Here is a 15,784-nt window from a genome sequence, read left to right as displayed (position 1 = left end):
CTGGTGATTGCAGTAGAATCATCAAGCTGCTGAAGTCAACAGGCAGCCAATGCCTGCTGCTTAACAAAGTTACCATGCTGCCATGCTCTCAAGGAAAAAGTCAAAACTCAGATGATTACGGTAGGATCATTGCTAAGCTGCTGTACTGACGAGGACCTGACTCTCTGTTATCCCAAACTTGACTGCCGCTATTAACACAAAGGCGACAGACATCAACTTCATACATGCAAAAAACAAAAAAAAAAACACCACCAGGTAAGGAGACAACACCCACAACAAGGGAACAATCTGTGAACGATAGTTCTAAAAAAATCTCTAAACCTTACAATATATATACAGTAATATATATATATATATATATATATATATATATATATATATATATATATATATATATATATATATATATATATAAGCAAAACGCTATTCTGCTAACATGGTGTGACTCAGGTAAAATAATAACATTAGCCACATAAACATTGCTGAGACATGGATGAAACCTCTGTGTGGAAAACCTTCAAGATATTAGGTGCTTCATACACCTACAATGATGGCACATCACCAGCAACTCAATCCCCAGTAAACATTGTCCATCCACCTCCATATGGATATATATATATATATATATATATATATATATATATATATATATATATATATATATATATATATATACATATATATATATATATATATATATATATATATATATATATATATATATTTCTGACTCACGTCGGGGATCGAACCCAGGTCTCTCAGGTGGAAAGCAAGGGCGTTACCACTGGGCCCTTGCTTTCCACCTGAGAGACCTGTCCCCGTTTCTGTTCCACACGTGATTGTGTGTTGATGATTTCTATGTATATATATATATATATATATATATATATATATATATATATATATATATATGTGTGTGTGTGTGTGTGTGTGTGTGTAATAATATATATATGGAGAGAATATTTTCCACAACTATTAAACACTGAGAATGAGTGTGAAGAACTGGAAAATGTTCCTCCAATAGGACCAATAGCAAACATCAGAGTGAATGAAGTCGAGAATGCTATAAAGAAAGGAATAGTAAATAAAGCTGCAGGAAAGTCAGAGATAACAATAGAAATGATTAAAGCATTGGGAAATCTAGGCAAAGAGTGGGTGCACACACTATTGGAAAAGATCTGGGATATAGAGGAAATTCCAAAGGACTGGAATGATAGTTGCATGATTCAAATGTATAAACAAAAAGGAGACGTGTTAAACTATGGAAACTACAGAGGAATAAAACTTTTGGAGCATGTATTCAAGATACTAGAAGGAATAGTAGAAGGGAGGTTGAGAGAGGTAATAGGTATACATGAGCAGCAGTTTGGGTTTATGAAAGGAAAGAGCACAGTGGATGCTATTTTTATAGTAAGACAAGCCCAAGAGAAATATTTAGAAGGAAACAGGAAAGTTTACATGTGTTTTGTGGATCTTGAAAAGGCATATGACAGGGTACCAAGAAGAGTAGTTTATTGGTGTTTGAGAAAGAGAGGAGTACCAGGGAAGTTGGTAAGGTTAGTGAAGATGATGTATAAGGGGGCAAAAACCAGTGTGCAGACAAAATATGGGGAGACTGAGTCCTTCCCTGTGGAGGTTGGCCTCCATCATGGATCAGCACTGAGTCCATTCTTGTTCCTTGTCGTTATAGATACTTTGACATCAGAATTAAAGAACAACGAAGAACTGTGGGAACTGATGTTTGCTGATGATTTAGTCATTATAGCAGACACAGAAGAAGAACTTCAAGAAAGGCTTTTAGCATGGAAAGGAGCTCTAGAAAAGAAAGGATTGAAAGTGAACATTAGAAAGACAGAGCTAATGATTAGTAGTAAAGAAGGACATGAAGAAGTAAACATTCAAGCGGAAGATGGTACAGTGCTAAAACAGAACGGTGAGTTTAACTAATTGGGATCAACAATAGCGGAGGAGGGAAGTACTGAGAAAGCATTGAAACAAAGAGTGAAAGAAGCATGGGAAAAATGGAGGGAAGTAACTGGAGTTGTTTTAGAAAAGAAAATGCCATTAAGGTTCAAAATGAAAATTTATAAGACACTTCTCAGGCCCATACTATCGTATGGGGCAGAAACTTGGGCGCTTAAGAGGAAAGAGGAGGGACTGTTGGAAAGAACCGAGATGAGGATGGCGAGATGGATTGCTGGAATATCACTACTGGAAAGGAGGGAGAGTCAAGATATAAGAAGAATGTGTGGTATATGTAACGTTAAGGCAAAGGCTAGGGAAGCTTGTCTGAGATACTATGGCCGTGTAATAAGAAGAGAGGAGGAGAAACCAATCAAAGAGAGCTAAGAACATACCAGTGATGGGGAGGAGGAGTGTGGAGCGTCAGCGGATCAGATGGATGGATGGATGTGAGCGGGACTGGGGGAAGAAGATGCAAAGAATAGAAATAGATGGAGAAAGTTGACTCAAGTGGCCGACCCTGCTATACAGTGGGACTGAACAGGTCGAAAGAAGAAGAAGATATATATATATATATATATATATATATATATATATATATATATATATATATATATATATATATATATATATATATATATATATATATATATATCAGACCTTTATTTCTGATCCACACGTGATTGTGAGTCAGAAATTTATTTCTGTTCCACACGTGATTGTGTGTTGATTATTTATATATATATATATATATATATATATATATATATATGTGTGTGTTTGTGTCTGTGTGTATATGTATATATATATATATATATATATATATATATATATATATATATATATATGTGTGTGTGTGTGTATACATATGTATATACATGTAAATTATATATACATATATATATGTATGACCCCGACCAGGCCACGATTCTAATCTTACTGTGGGTCATGCATAAATCAAACGCTCTAGTTTAAATTAACACAGTTGCTATATTCTAGAGAAACTTACAAAAGGGCCCACGTAAAAATGAACTGAAATCTACAGTAAATGCAAGTTGGAGGCTGAGGGGGAAACCGGCAGAGGGCAGCAATGGGATGCATGTCTTCCCTTCCCCTGAACGAAACGTAGCTGACGTCATTCAAGGGGACGCTTTTGGCTTTCTCCTCAGTTCCTCTAGTTTCTCACAAGCCCCGATTCTTTCTCTCCTGGACGTGATTGGCTCCGGCACTTCTCCTTAGGCCTATCAGCCAATCGGAGCCAGGAAAAGGTAACGCCGAATCTCAACGAACTTTTTGGGGGTTATTTGGGGGAGGACCCTTTTCCCCCACTGCTAAGAAAAGATATCAGTTGGGCCTGGATCATGCTGCCTACGGCAGCTAAGGACTTCAGGACATATTGGCAAATGGCAAGCCCTCGAGAAGGACTTATGTGTATGTATGTATGTATATATATATATATATATATATATATATATATATATATATATATATATATATATATATATATATATATATATATATATAAGACAGAATACGTTGGCGCAAGCAGGCCACAGCACATAGAAGGACAGGGTGACAAGGAGATAGCCGGTCATCAAAAGGTGATACATTTATTGCCGACGCGTTTCGTAACAACATAGTTACATCATCAAGGCTAAAAGAGAAAACAACACAAATTAAAAACACATGGAATATAACTTTGACTTTAAGAGTCTCAACAAATTATACAAAACTTACATTAAAACAAAACAAGATTTAAAAAGCACCTGCTAGACTAAAGGCTGCAGGCTGAATGATTCGGAAAGGAGGGAGAAGCAGCGAAGAAAAACGGCTCAAGCCAGAAACATCTGTATAGAGGTGGTGTGATTGTTCAACTTGGGAACTAACTGCTTAATAAATAATGACTCTAAGATAAGCAGTTCGTGTAAACGGTTTGTTTGGCCCAAGACAGAGAAGTCAGAATAGTTAATGCTGGTGTTACAAATTTTTGTGTGATTTCTGATATTAGAAAATTCGGGAATGGACAATCTGCTGCCAGTACGATGGCTGACACCATTATGTGAATCAGCTCTGACCTTGAGCAATCGCTTAGTCGAACCTACGTAAGTCCCCAAATTACATCTGGGCAAGTATATTTATATACGACTGAGGATTGCAATAATGGGCAGATTTTGTCTTTAAATTTAAAAAGTGATCCTATTGTAAGGGGATTTTTTGGAATTAAAATAACTTGCAACATATTAAAGTGTTTTTCAATTGCAGACTTGAGATTCCTTCTAAATTTGTCATCTTGGATGTATGGAATACTGGCATACAGTTTCTTTCGTGGAACAGTGCTTATGGAAGGGGAGTCTGATAGTTTCTTATTTAGAAAAATCTTGCAATGTCTGAAGAAAACATGTGAGGGAAACCAGTTATCGGTAAAATATTTACACAAGAACAAAATTTCTTTATGATATGAATCCCAGGAAGAGGTTAGAGTGTAAGCCCGATGAAGCAAGGTAAAAATTGAATTGAGTTTAAAATGAGAAAAACGAGCACCATAAAAGTTTGAACCCAGACCTGAGAAAGTCTTTTTCCTAAAAACGGAAGTGTTAAAACTATTACCATGTCGAAACACCAAAACATCCAAAAATGGCAATCGATCGTTTTCCTCTATCTCTAATGTAAACTTGATATTCGGATGTAATTCATTAATATACGAGAGGAACTGGTCAGCATGGAAAGCTGATTTAAAGAGAACAAAGGTGTCATCAACAAACCGTTTATACACAAGAGGATAAAACCTCAGGGGCAATTTTCCAACATGTCCTCCTCCAGGGAGCACATAAAGATATTGGAAAACGTGGGACCGAGGGGTGATCCCATTGCCATACCGTCAACCTGTTTGTACAAACAATCACTAAAAATAAAGGCAGTGTCCAGCACTGCTAACTGCAACAATTTCTTAAAATAGCAACGATCATAGTTAAAATAAGTATCACTGGGTTCAATAAAAATTTTATCTAAAATAACCTCGATTTTTATTGAACCCAGTGATACTTATTTTAACTATGATTGCTGCTATTTTAAGAAATTGTTGCAGTTAGCAGTGCTGGACACTGCCTTTATTGCAATCCTCAGTCGTATATAAATATACTTGCCCCAGATGTAATTTGGGGACTTACGTAGGTTCGACTAAGCGATTGCTCAAGGTCAGAGCTGATTCACATAATGGTGTCAGCCATCGTACTGGCAGCAGATTGTCCATTCCCGAATTTTCTAATATCAGAAATCACACAAAAATTTGTAACACCAGCATTAACCATTCTGACTTCTCTGTCTTGGGCCAAACAAGCCGTTTACACGAACTGCTTATCTTAGAGTCATTATTTATTAAGCAGTTAGTTCCCAAGTTGAACAATCACACCACCTCTATACAGATGTTTCTGGCTTGAGCCGTTTTTCTTCGCTGCTTCTCCCTCCTTTCCGAATCATTCAGCCTGCAGCCTTTAGTCTAGCAGGTGCTTTTTAAATCTTGTTTTGTTTTAATGTAAGTTTTGTATAATTTGTTGAGACTCTTAAAGTCAAAGTTATATTCCATGTGTTTTTAATTTGTGTTGTTTTCTCTTTTAGCCTTGATGATGTAACTATGTTGTTACGAAACGCGTCGGCAATAAATGTATCACCTTTTGATGACCGGCTATCTCCTTGTCACCCTGTCCTTCTATATATATATATATATATATATATATATATATATATATATATATATATATATATATATATATATATATATATATATATATATTGTATATACCTAATAGTAGGAGCCCATAAAAACACCAAAAGATAGAAAGTTATTGCTATATTTCAGAGACCAAATTGTCTCCCTCTGCTGGCAAGTACGAGTATATGAATGAAGTAAGGAATACAGACAGGAGGTATTTATACCAAGAAATCCGGAGGTCACCCGTTACGTCACTCCAGCTGATGGCTTCTTAATCTTCTTAATTGCTGGTTGGAGGAAGATTTTATCTATAACATCTGAGTCCCATGATCCCTTTGATAGATTCATTGTATTTCTTTGTTTAATCAGTACTAATTCCACCATCTGGCTTTTGAACAAACGATTGCTGCTATAAATTATACGAGACATATTCCAGTTTACCCTGTGGTTATGGTTATTTATATGCTTAAAATAGCTGAGCTCTGTTGGCCATACCGTACTGACCTTTTATGTTGTATTAATCCCTGGGGGAGTGATTTACCTGTACAACCGATATACGATTTGTCACATTCGAGGCAAGGTTTTTCATATACCCCCTTTGTCTTTGGGGACTGGCTTTTGTTGGACGTTAATCAGGGATTTAGCTATGGTATTTGGTTAGGTAAAATCAAAAGGATTAGAATTTCCAAGAGTCTGTGTCAACGTCTTAATCCTGTCTAGGTGTGGGATTTTAATTTTATTGTTGGGAGTCTCTTTAGTCTTGTTTTTCGGGGGACGATAGAATATTATGTTAGCTTTATGGATCGCTTTCTGAATTATATGGTCAGGGTATTTCAAAGATGACAGCTGCCAATGGATTAGTTCAAATTCCTTTTCAAGGAAACCCAGGGAGGAAATCCGTAAGGCTCTTAAGAATAAATTGCTGGCAACGCCGATCTTGATAGATCTGTCATGATAACTAAAATAGTGTATGTATGTAAGTGAAAAAGTTGGTTTTCTGTATACGGTAAATTTGTATTCTGTCGTGTCTCTAATTATTAAAACATCAAGAAAAGGAATTTTGTTGTCTTTTTCCCACTCAACTTTGAATTTGATGCTGGACACTAATGCATTTAGTTTTGAGAGAAATTCGTTAAAATTGTCCCACCTGTCATCCCAAGATGTTAGGATATCATCTACATATCGCATCCACAGCATGTCTTTAGGTTTTATTGCATTTATTATTAGTTTCAAAATATTCCATGCATAGGTTGGCTAAAACAGGACTTAAGGGTCTGCCCATGCTGCACCCGAATTTTTGTTTATAGAATGACTCCCTGAAAGAAAAGACGTTGTTTTATACACATAATTCAGTTAGCTTTATTATTGCATCAAACAACGTCTTTTCTTTTGAGGAGTCATTCTGTAAACAAAAATTCGGGTGCAGCATGGGCAGACCTTCAAGTCCTGTTTTAGCCAGCCTATACATGGAATATTTTGAAACTGTAATAATAAATGCAATGGAAAGAGAAACCCACAAGATTCTTGTGTATAACTTGTTTACAGGTAAATATTTACATATTACTTTGATCTCGAGCACTTTCAGGTCCTAACTGTGACCCTTTTTCAAGAGATGAGGTAGTCAGGCTGGTTCAAGGCCCAGCAATCTTCTAATAAATGCAATAACCTAAAGACATGCTGTGGATGCGATATGTAGATGATATCCTAACATTTTGGGATGACAAGTGGGGGCTATTTTAACGAACTTCTTTCAAAGCTAAATGCATTAGTGCCCAGCATCAAATTCAAAGTTGAGTGGGAATAAGACAACAAAATTCCTTTTCTTGATGTTTTAATAATTAAAGACACGACAGAATACAAATATACCGTCTACAGAAAACCAACTTTTTCATTTACATACATACACCATTTTATTTATCATGACAGATCTATCAAGATCGGCGTAGCCAGCAGATTATTCTTAAGAGCCTTATGGGTTTGCTCCCCAGATTTCCTTGAAAAGGAATTTGAACTAATCCATAGGTAGATGTCTCTTGAAATACCCTGGCTATATAATTCAGAAAGCAATCCATAAAGCTAACACAATATTCTACCGTCCCCCACAAAACAAGACTAGAGAGACGCCAAACAATAAAATTAAAATCCCACACCTAGACAGGATTAAGACGTTGACACAGACTCTTGGAAATTCTAACCCTGTAGCTTTTACCTACCCAAATACCTTAGCCAAATCCCTGATTAACGTCCAACAAAGGCAGTCCCCAAAGACACGGGTATATGAAATACCTTGCCGGTTTTACTGGTAAATCACTCCCCTAGAGATTAACACAATATAAAAGATCAGTAAATCTGTACAATATGGCCAACAGAGCTCAGCTATTTTTAACCACATAAATAACCATAACACAGGATAAACTGGAATGCGACTCGTTTAATTTATAGCAGCAATTGTTGGTTCAAAGGCCAGATGATGGAATCAGCCCTGATTAAACAAAGAAATACGATGAATCTATCAAAAGGATCATGGGATTCAGATATTATAGACAAAATCTTCCTCCAACCAGCAATTAAGAAGATTAAGAAGCCATCAACTGGAGTGACGTCACGGGTGACCTCTGGATTTCTTGGTATAAATCCTCCTGTGTGTATTCCTTACCTCATTCATATACTTGCCAGTAGAGGGAGACAGTTTGGGCTCTGAAGTATAGCAATAACTTTCTACCTTTTGGCGTTTTTATGGGCTCCTTCTATTAGATGGAATTCTGTTTTAACAGAAAATATTTCATAGTCATGTAAGTCATGTATATATATATATATATGTATACATATGCATATATGCACACATATATGTATATATATATATATAATATATATATATATATATATATATATATATATATATTCATGATGCTGCCTTGTAATATATATATATATATATATATATATATATATATATATATATATATATATATATATATATATATATATATATATAGACAAGAAGGCACTAAAGCAGACAGCTTGGTACATGGTTTTTCCTTTATTCAGGGCGGCCTACGTTTCGAGATCCTTGTCTCATCCTCAAGGCTAAAATACAAAGTAAAATATACAAATACAGCAAGAAAATTTAGGATATATGTACAAATAAAATATGATAAAGTAAAACATCAGTAAAAAGGGTAAACCTAAAATAAAATTAAAAAAAAAAAAAAAAGAAAGAAATAAAATATTTTTAACTAACAGACCTTATTCCTCGAAGTTCAGTTGCTGTATGAAAAACAATAAACATAAGGTGGGGTGTGGTTTAAGCTAAATACAGGGGGTAATGGACGAGGAATGATTGTTCAAAGAGGGAACAAGCTTGTTTGATCGTTTAACGATTCAAGAATAGGAGGTGGTGTTCGTGTTGACTAGTTAGTATAATCTTAAAATCATTATAGTTTATTTTACTTTTGCATAGTTTTATGTGGTTTCTAATATTGGATGTTTCGGGATTAGACAACTTGTACCCAGTGCGAAAGCTAACGCCAATATGTGCGTCATCTGACCTTAAGCAGTCGGCGTGTGTTTCCCACGTATGTCTGACAATGGCATTGACAAAGTAAATAAATAAACAACACCGGACTGCATTAAAGGGGGCAGTTTTTCTTTGTGACGAAACATACTGCCAATAGTTCTTGGGTTCTTAAATATGAGCTTCACGTCAACTGCAGGAAAATAATTCGTTAAAATCCTTTTTAGATTGGGTAGGAAAGAGGTGTCATGCGTGAACAAAACTTATATAATATGTTAATTTATGTGCCAAGTGTGTGGTAGCAGGAGGGTGAAAGGACTTATCAATGCTCTCTTAACATACTTTAAAAATAAATTGGATGGGTAGCAGTTGGATTTAAAAATAATCATAAAAAAAACCTATTTCCTTGTGAAAAAGATGCCAGTCGGATGTAAAGTGTTATGGCCCTGTGGAGGAGAGTGGACAGTAATTTCAATTTAAAATTATAAAAATCTGAACTGTAAAAAATTTCTGCCCAAGACCAGTAGGAGTTTTCTTGCAGAACACACCAGTATGAAATCTCTTTTCTTCACGGATGACGATGGTGTCTAAAAAAGGATAATTGGTTATTATTTTCTAATTCATAAAGTAAATTTAATGTTATTATGTAGCGAATTAGCATACTGCAAAAACTGGTCACAGTGGTGACGTTCTTTAAAAGACAAAATTGTCGTCAACATAACGGCGATAAAATAAAGGCTGAAAACAGAGGGACAGGCTGTCAGCAGCTCTCTCTCGAATTTGTGCATAAAATATCAGCAAAAATGCAGCAATGGATTACCCATTCCTATACCTTCCACTTGCATGTAAACTTCATCATTAAACACAAAGGCCGTGTCCCTGACACCGCCAACTCCAATAGCTCTTTAAAATCTAAGCGGTTAAAACCGTGGTACACATTGTCCTGATCATTAAAAATAGTATCCAAAATATAATCGCTTAGATTTTAAAGAGCTATTGGAGTTGGCGGTGCGGGACACGGCCTTTGTGTTTAATGATGAAGTTTACATGCAAGTGGAAGGTGTATGAATGGGTAATCCATTAACCTGGGTATTTTTGCTGATATTTTTATGCACAAATTGAGAGAGAGCTGCTGGATCTCAAGATTCCCTCTGTTTTCAAGCCGTTATTTTATCGCCGTTATGTTGACGACACTTTTGTCCTTTTAAAGAACGTCACCACTGTGACCAGTTTTTTCAGTATGCTAATTATCACATAATAACATTAAATTTACATTTAATTAGAAAATAATAACCAATTATCCTTTTTAGACACCATCGTCATCCGTGAAGAAAAAAGATTTGCATACTGGTGTGTTCCGCAAGAAAACCTTTACTGGTCTTGGGCAGAATTTTACAGTTCGTGCTTTTATAATTTTAAATTGAATTCTTTCCACTTCCTCCACAGGGCCATAACACTTACATCCGACTGGCATCTTTTCACAAGGAAATAGGTTTTCTTTATGATTATTTTAAATCCAACTGCTGCCACCCATCCAATTTATTTTTAAAGTATGTTAAGAGAGCATTGGATAAGTCCTTTTACCCTCCTGCTACCACACACTTGGTGCACAAAATTAAATTAAAATATTATATAAGTTTTCCGTCTAAAAGTTTTGACACCTTGTTTCCTACCCAATCTAAAAAAGGATTTTAACGAATTATTTTCCTGCAGTTGACGTGAAGCTCATATTTAAGAACCCAAGAACTATTGGCAGTATGTTTCGTCACAAAGAAAAACTGCCCTTTAATGCAGTCCGGTGTTGTTTATTTATTTACTTGCTGTCAATGCCATTGTCAGACATACGTAGGAAACACACGCCGACTAACTTCTTAAGGTCAGATGACGCAAAAAATTGGCGTTAGCTTTCCACTGGGCATAACCTTGTCTAATCCCAAACATCCAATATTAGAAACCACATACAAAACTATGCAAAAGTAAAATAAACTATAATGATTTTAAGATTATACTAACTAGTCAACACGAACACCACCTCCCTATTCTTTGAATCGTTAGCGATCAAAAGCTTGTTCCCTTTTGAACAATCATTCCTCGTCCACGCCCCTGTATATAGCTTAAACCACACCCCACCTTTATGTTTATTGTTTTTCATACAGCAACTGAACTTTAGAGGAATAAGGTCTGTTAGTTAAAAATTTTCTATTTCTTTCTCTTTTTTTTTTTTTTTTAACAATTTTATTTTAGGTTTACCCTTTTTACTGATGTTTTACTTTATCATATTTTATTTGTACATATATCCTAAATCTTCTTGCTGTATTTGTATATTTTACTTTGTATTTTTAGCCTTGAGGATGAGAAATCTCGGAAACGTAGGCCGCCCTGAATAAAGGAAAACCATGTACCAATGTTGTCTGTTTTAGTGCCTTTCTTGCTATTTTGCTGAGGAATAGCCTGATTTCATGTAATATATATATATATATATATATATATATATATATATATATATATATATATATATATATATATATATATATATCCTCCTATAATTCTGATATATTTACTCTTTCATTTATCATGCACTATATGTAATGATAATGATTGTTGAAATATCGTATGTAGTGGTATCAGATCTCCAAAGACTTAGTGATTAAGAATTAATGCTTCAGATGACTTAATAACATAATATTTAGAATTAACAATTCTTTCCTGATAAAAACGTACTATATGAGGAACACGTGTGTCTTAGTGAAGGTCTGTTTCACCTCAACTGTCATCAGTTCAGGTGAGAGGAGCGTGTTGTTGTGGGTTTTTTGCTTTGTTTTAGTTCACGCGATGATAGGTCAGGAATAACAATTGCCATCTGTTTGATCATATTTAAGATTTCATGGCTCTGATCACGTATGCAATTTTGAGAGTAAGACCTCATGATCGATTACATCACGTATTGTTCCGATTGCGTTCAAAACGTGTTGCTTTCGTATCTCATCCCCAAAATGCCTTAATGACGTCATATGACTGTTGAATTTCATACTGGAATCCTCAGATTAATTCACATTGCTTCTGATTTTCGAGACCGACCAGTTTGGTTCTCTCTCTCTCTCTCTCTCTCTCTCTCTCTCTCTCTCTCTCTCTCTCTCTCTCTCTGTATTTCATCAAAAGAGAGAAATATTAACGGAGAATATTTGTGGTCGCTGGTTTTCAATATAGCTTTTGAGATCTGAATTTAGTAAAATTATTTAACTTGTAACGGCACCTGATAAAAAAGTGTGTTTTGTGAATCAAGATCAGCTGAATATCCTGTGATTTTACAAAGGTTTTCACAAGCTGTGTAAGGTAAAGTGAATTTTACTTATTGTTACCATGGTATAATAAGGTGTGTTAGGAAAATTTTTACACAAGTGAAATTATTATTGATAGATCTTTTGTGGATTTTTGTGTGTTCTTGTTTTTACAATCTCTTTATTTTTCACATAAAATATGATGGTGATTTAACATTTATTTACTGAGCATTTTAAATATTTCTTGATAATTTAACATTGAATACTTGATTTAATTTTCACTTATTAAGGTTTTCTTTTCAAATCTTGAATAATTCTTGATAATTTAAATTTTGATTGATAATTTAAATTCTTGATAAATTAAAGTTTTTATGATTTATTTTTGTTTAATAATTTAATTCAAGAATTAATTAAATTTTGTGTTGTTTTCAAGTAATAGTAAATTTTTCAGATTGTGAACTCTAATTATAAATTCTGAATTTAAAAATAAATTTTTGTATTTAAAATAAAAAAAAAGTGTTTCATTTATTGACCACCAGTGAATAGGATTAATTGTGTGCATAAGGCAAAGTGATAAACATGTTTTGTTCCTTTAGTTTTGCTGAAGTGAATTAAGACCAGGGAAACAGTTAAAGTTTTTTGATGGAGTGATGCCCTTTTACTCTAGTATATTTCGTGTTTAGTAGTGGATACCTCACACTAATCTTGATAAACTTAGTTTGATTTTTCACATGATTAATAAGCTTTTTAAGGGAACACTGTTACATTTAGAGTACTCAGTCGTAATTCTTTTGTTATGAGAGTTCAGGTATCTGGCTGAAGTGAGGTATATTTTTGAATTTTGTGATTAGTTGTGTAATAACCAGGTACTTGGTATGCATTGTGAATATAATTATGTGTGCAGTGCATGCTTTTATATAAATAATAATCGGTTTTAGCACATACTTTCAAATCATCACGTAAGTAAGAGGGAATTACAAAAACGGGTTTTCATTGGTTCGTAAGAAGTAAGAAAGAGAGATTATTCTACTTTAACGACAGAAACAGGGTCTGCTCAATCTTATCATAACACAATGTTTGATAAGCTGTTGACTCAGAGCGCCATTTCCGAAAGCCCTCCCCAACTCAAGGTCGTTCAAATATACTCTGAATATATTTCAACGACCTTGGTCGCAACCATGCTATCGCTTGTCCGAACGGAGGGCAATTAATCATACTTTGTCAACATTTCGCCTTTATTTATCTTCGTGTACTTTTGATCTACAGTTTTAATATCAATATACTGGAGGGTTGATCATTCAGATCATTTAATCCTAGAGAGGTAGGTCCGGCCTTGGTGTGGGGGAGGAAATAACTACTCATGATACGGTCCCCTCATGAGAACACAAATATCAATTCTCAGTCTACATCACTCGTAGTTTTAACTTATTTCTAACAATATATACTTTGCTAGCGTTGTCTGAGCTTTCACACACGTAGCTGAGATGGGCTGTTCCGCGCATGTATTACTGAGACTTTTTTTTTTTTGCATGACTCAACAGTTGTCTGAAAACTTTTAACACGTATGGGCATTCTGAAAAATAAAAGAGATAGGCAACCCCAAAAGAATGCTCAAAGTCTAAACACTGCGCAAGGCCAATACGCTTTACGGAAATGTAAAAATTACCATCTCCACTAACCTCACATGTAACGCTGTGTACGGTAGTAGGACATGAATGGTTTTCAAGGTTTTCTTGCGTCTCGAGGTCCTTATTAGCACTTATTAGGACGCTATGCACCGATGCTCAGCGAAATTAACACTCTTACTGCAAACAATCATGAATGCACGAGGAACACAGATTTTTCTGCCTGTGTTCAGCACTTACAAGCACAAGACGGCGGACAGACAATAAACCCCATTTGCTTTTTGAGCACTGGCAAATCTTTCCTAGATCCCAAGACCGACTACGCAACGGCCTTTAGAACTCGTCGATTCTCTAGCCACGTCCAGTTGCAGTTGGTGCCGTTGCCGTGCAACTCCGTCAGTCCCTTCAGTTCCTGCCAGACGTATAATGTTTCTCACTCATTTTTGTCTTCTTTTTGTAGTTAAGTTTCTGCAGTCCTACAACAGCTGTATGATCAAGCCTTTATCTTTTATTAGCTATAATGGTCATTCGTTTGTTGCAAACTTTCATGCACAAAGAAGTGAGTTGTTGTTAAAGATGGTGCAATCACTGCAAGCAAGTTCTGATACTATTTTCAGTAGAGAGAGAGAGAGAAAATGGTTTACCCTGGTAATAAGGTGAAAATCCTGTTTGTTCTTAAATAGGAACAATTTAGATATTTTTCGTTTTTCTACATTAATTATCGATTTAATACATACGTACACACATTATATATATATATATATATATATATATATATATATATATATATATATATATATATATATATATGTGTGTGTGTGTGTGTTAGTGTACGCGCGCGTGCATGTGTGTGTGAATGTTTGTGTGCGCTTATTCAGTGAATATGTACTGTACATAAGTGTTTATTTATAAAAAAAAAACATGGATGCATGCAACACATTTTAAATGAAAGGCAGCGTACGTAAATTCCCACTAAAGTCTATCCTTTTGCAAGGCAGTGTGAGAGGCTCTGATGCGCCAACCAGTAGATATTGGAAAGATAAGCAAGATATGAAAGGCAGTTTGACGCTTATCAAAATCCAGCTGATAATTCTTCGAGACCTGCAAAATCCAACAGGTTAATTAACAGATCAACTGTATTTACCAATTTCAATATTCATTCATTATCGATCTTCTTTTTTTTGGAAGGATGCGGTTGGCGGACAATAGCGTACCAAATTACACATTCTGAACTTTCCAGAAGTATTTTTAATAATCATGGAATGTATTTGGAGAAAAAATGGAAAGTTATAAACATTCTATATAATCTGGAGGCTTTCGCTTGTAGTGGTAACTGGAAACTCAATTTACTACTTTCTTGAATCACTGGTGAGTAGCACCTGTCTCAATGCAAAGTTATATGCAGCTCAGACTGTGTTGGAGAGTATTTGTAAATACAAAGGTAAGAGTTATCTGAGGCATCCCGATTACGGGAATAAGTAACTTGACTCTGTTCTGCCATTATATAGATTTATATTGTGTGTGTGTGTATATATATATATATATATATATATATATATATATATATATATATATATATATATATATACTGGTATTATATACTGGTGTTTCTCGAAATTAGAGGCCCCCTCCACAGAACAACTGGAAAGTTATGAAGTTTTCTGCTATAGCCTATCTCCAAGTACATTATTTCAAG

The 15,784-nt window shown here is 35.0% G+C and overlaps 1 pseudogene; it reads right to left on the bottom strand.

The window, feature by feature from the left end:
* LOC136841736 (uncharacterized) overlaps positions 1-14,445 on the bottom strand; it is a 42,750-nt pseudogene extending 28,305 nt beyond the window's left edge.
* Positions 14,446-15,784: the final 1,339 nt, after the last annotated feature.

This window comes from Macrobrachium rosenbergii, chromosome 9 (genome assembly GCF_040412425.1).
Source record: "Macrobrachium rosenbergii isolate ZJJX-2024 chromosome 9, ASM4041242v1, whole genome shotgun sequence".
NCBI lineage: Eukaryota > Metazoa > Arthropoda > Malacostraca > Decapoda > Palaemonidae > Macrobrachium > Macrobrachium rosenbergii.
Note: the sequence above shows the minus strand (reverse complement) of the source record. Positions and strands in the feature narration are given on the sequence as shown.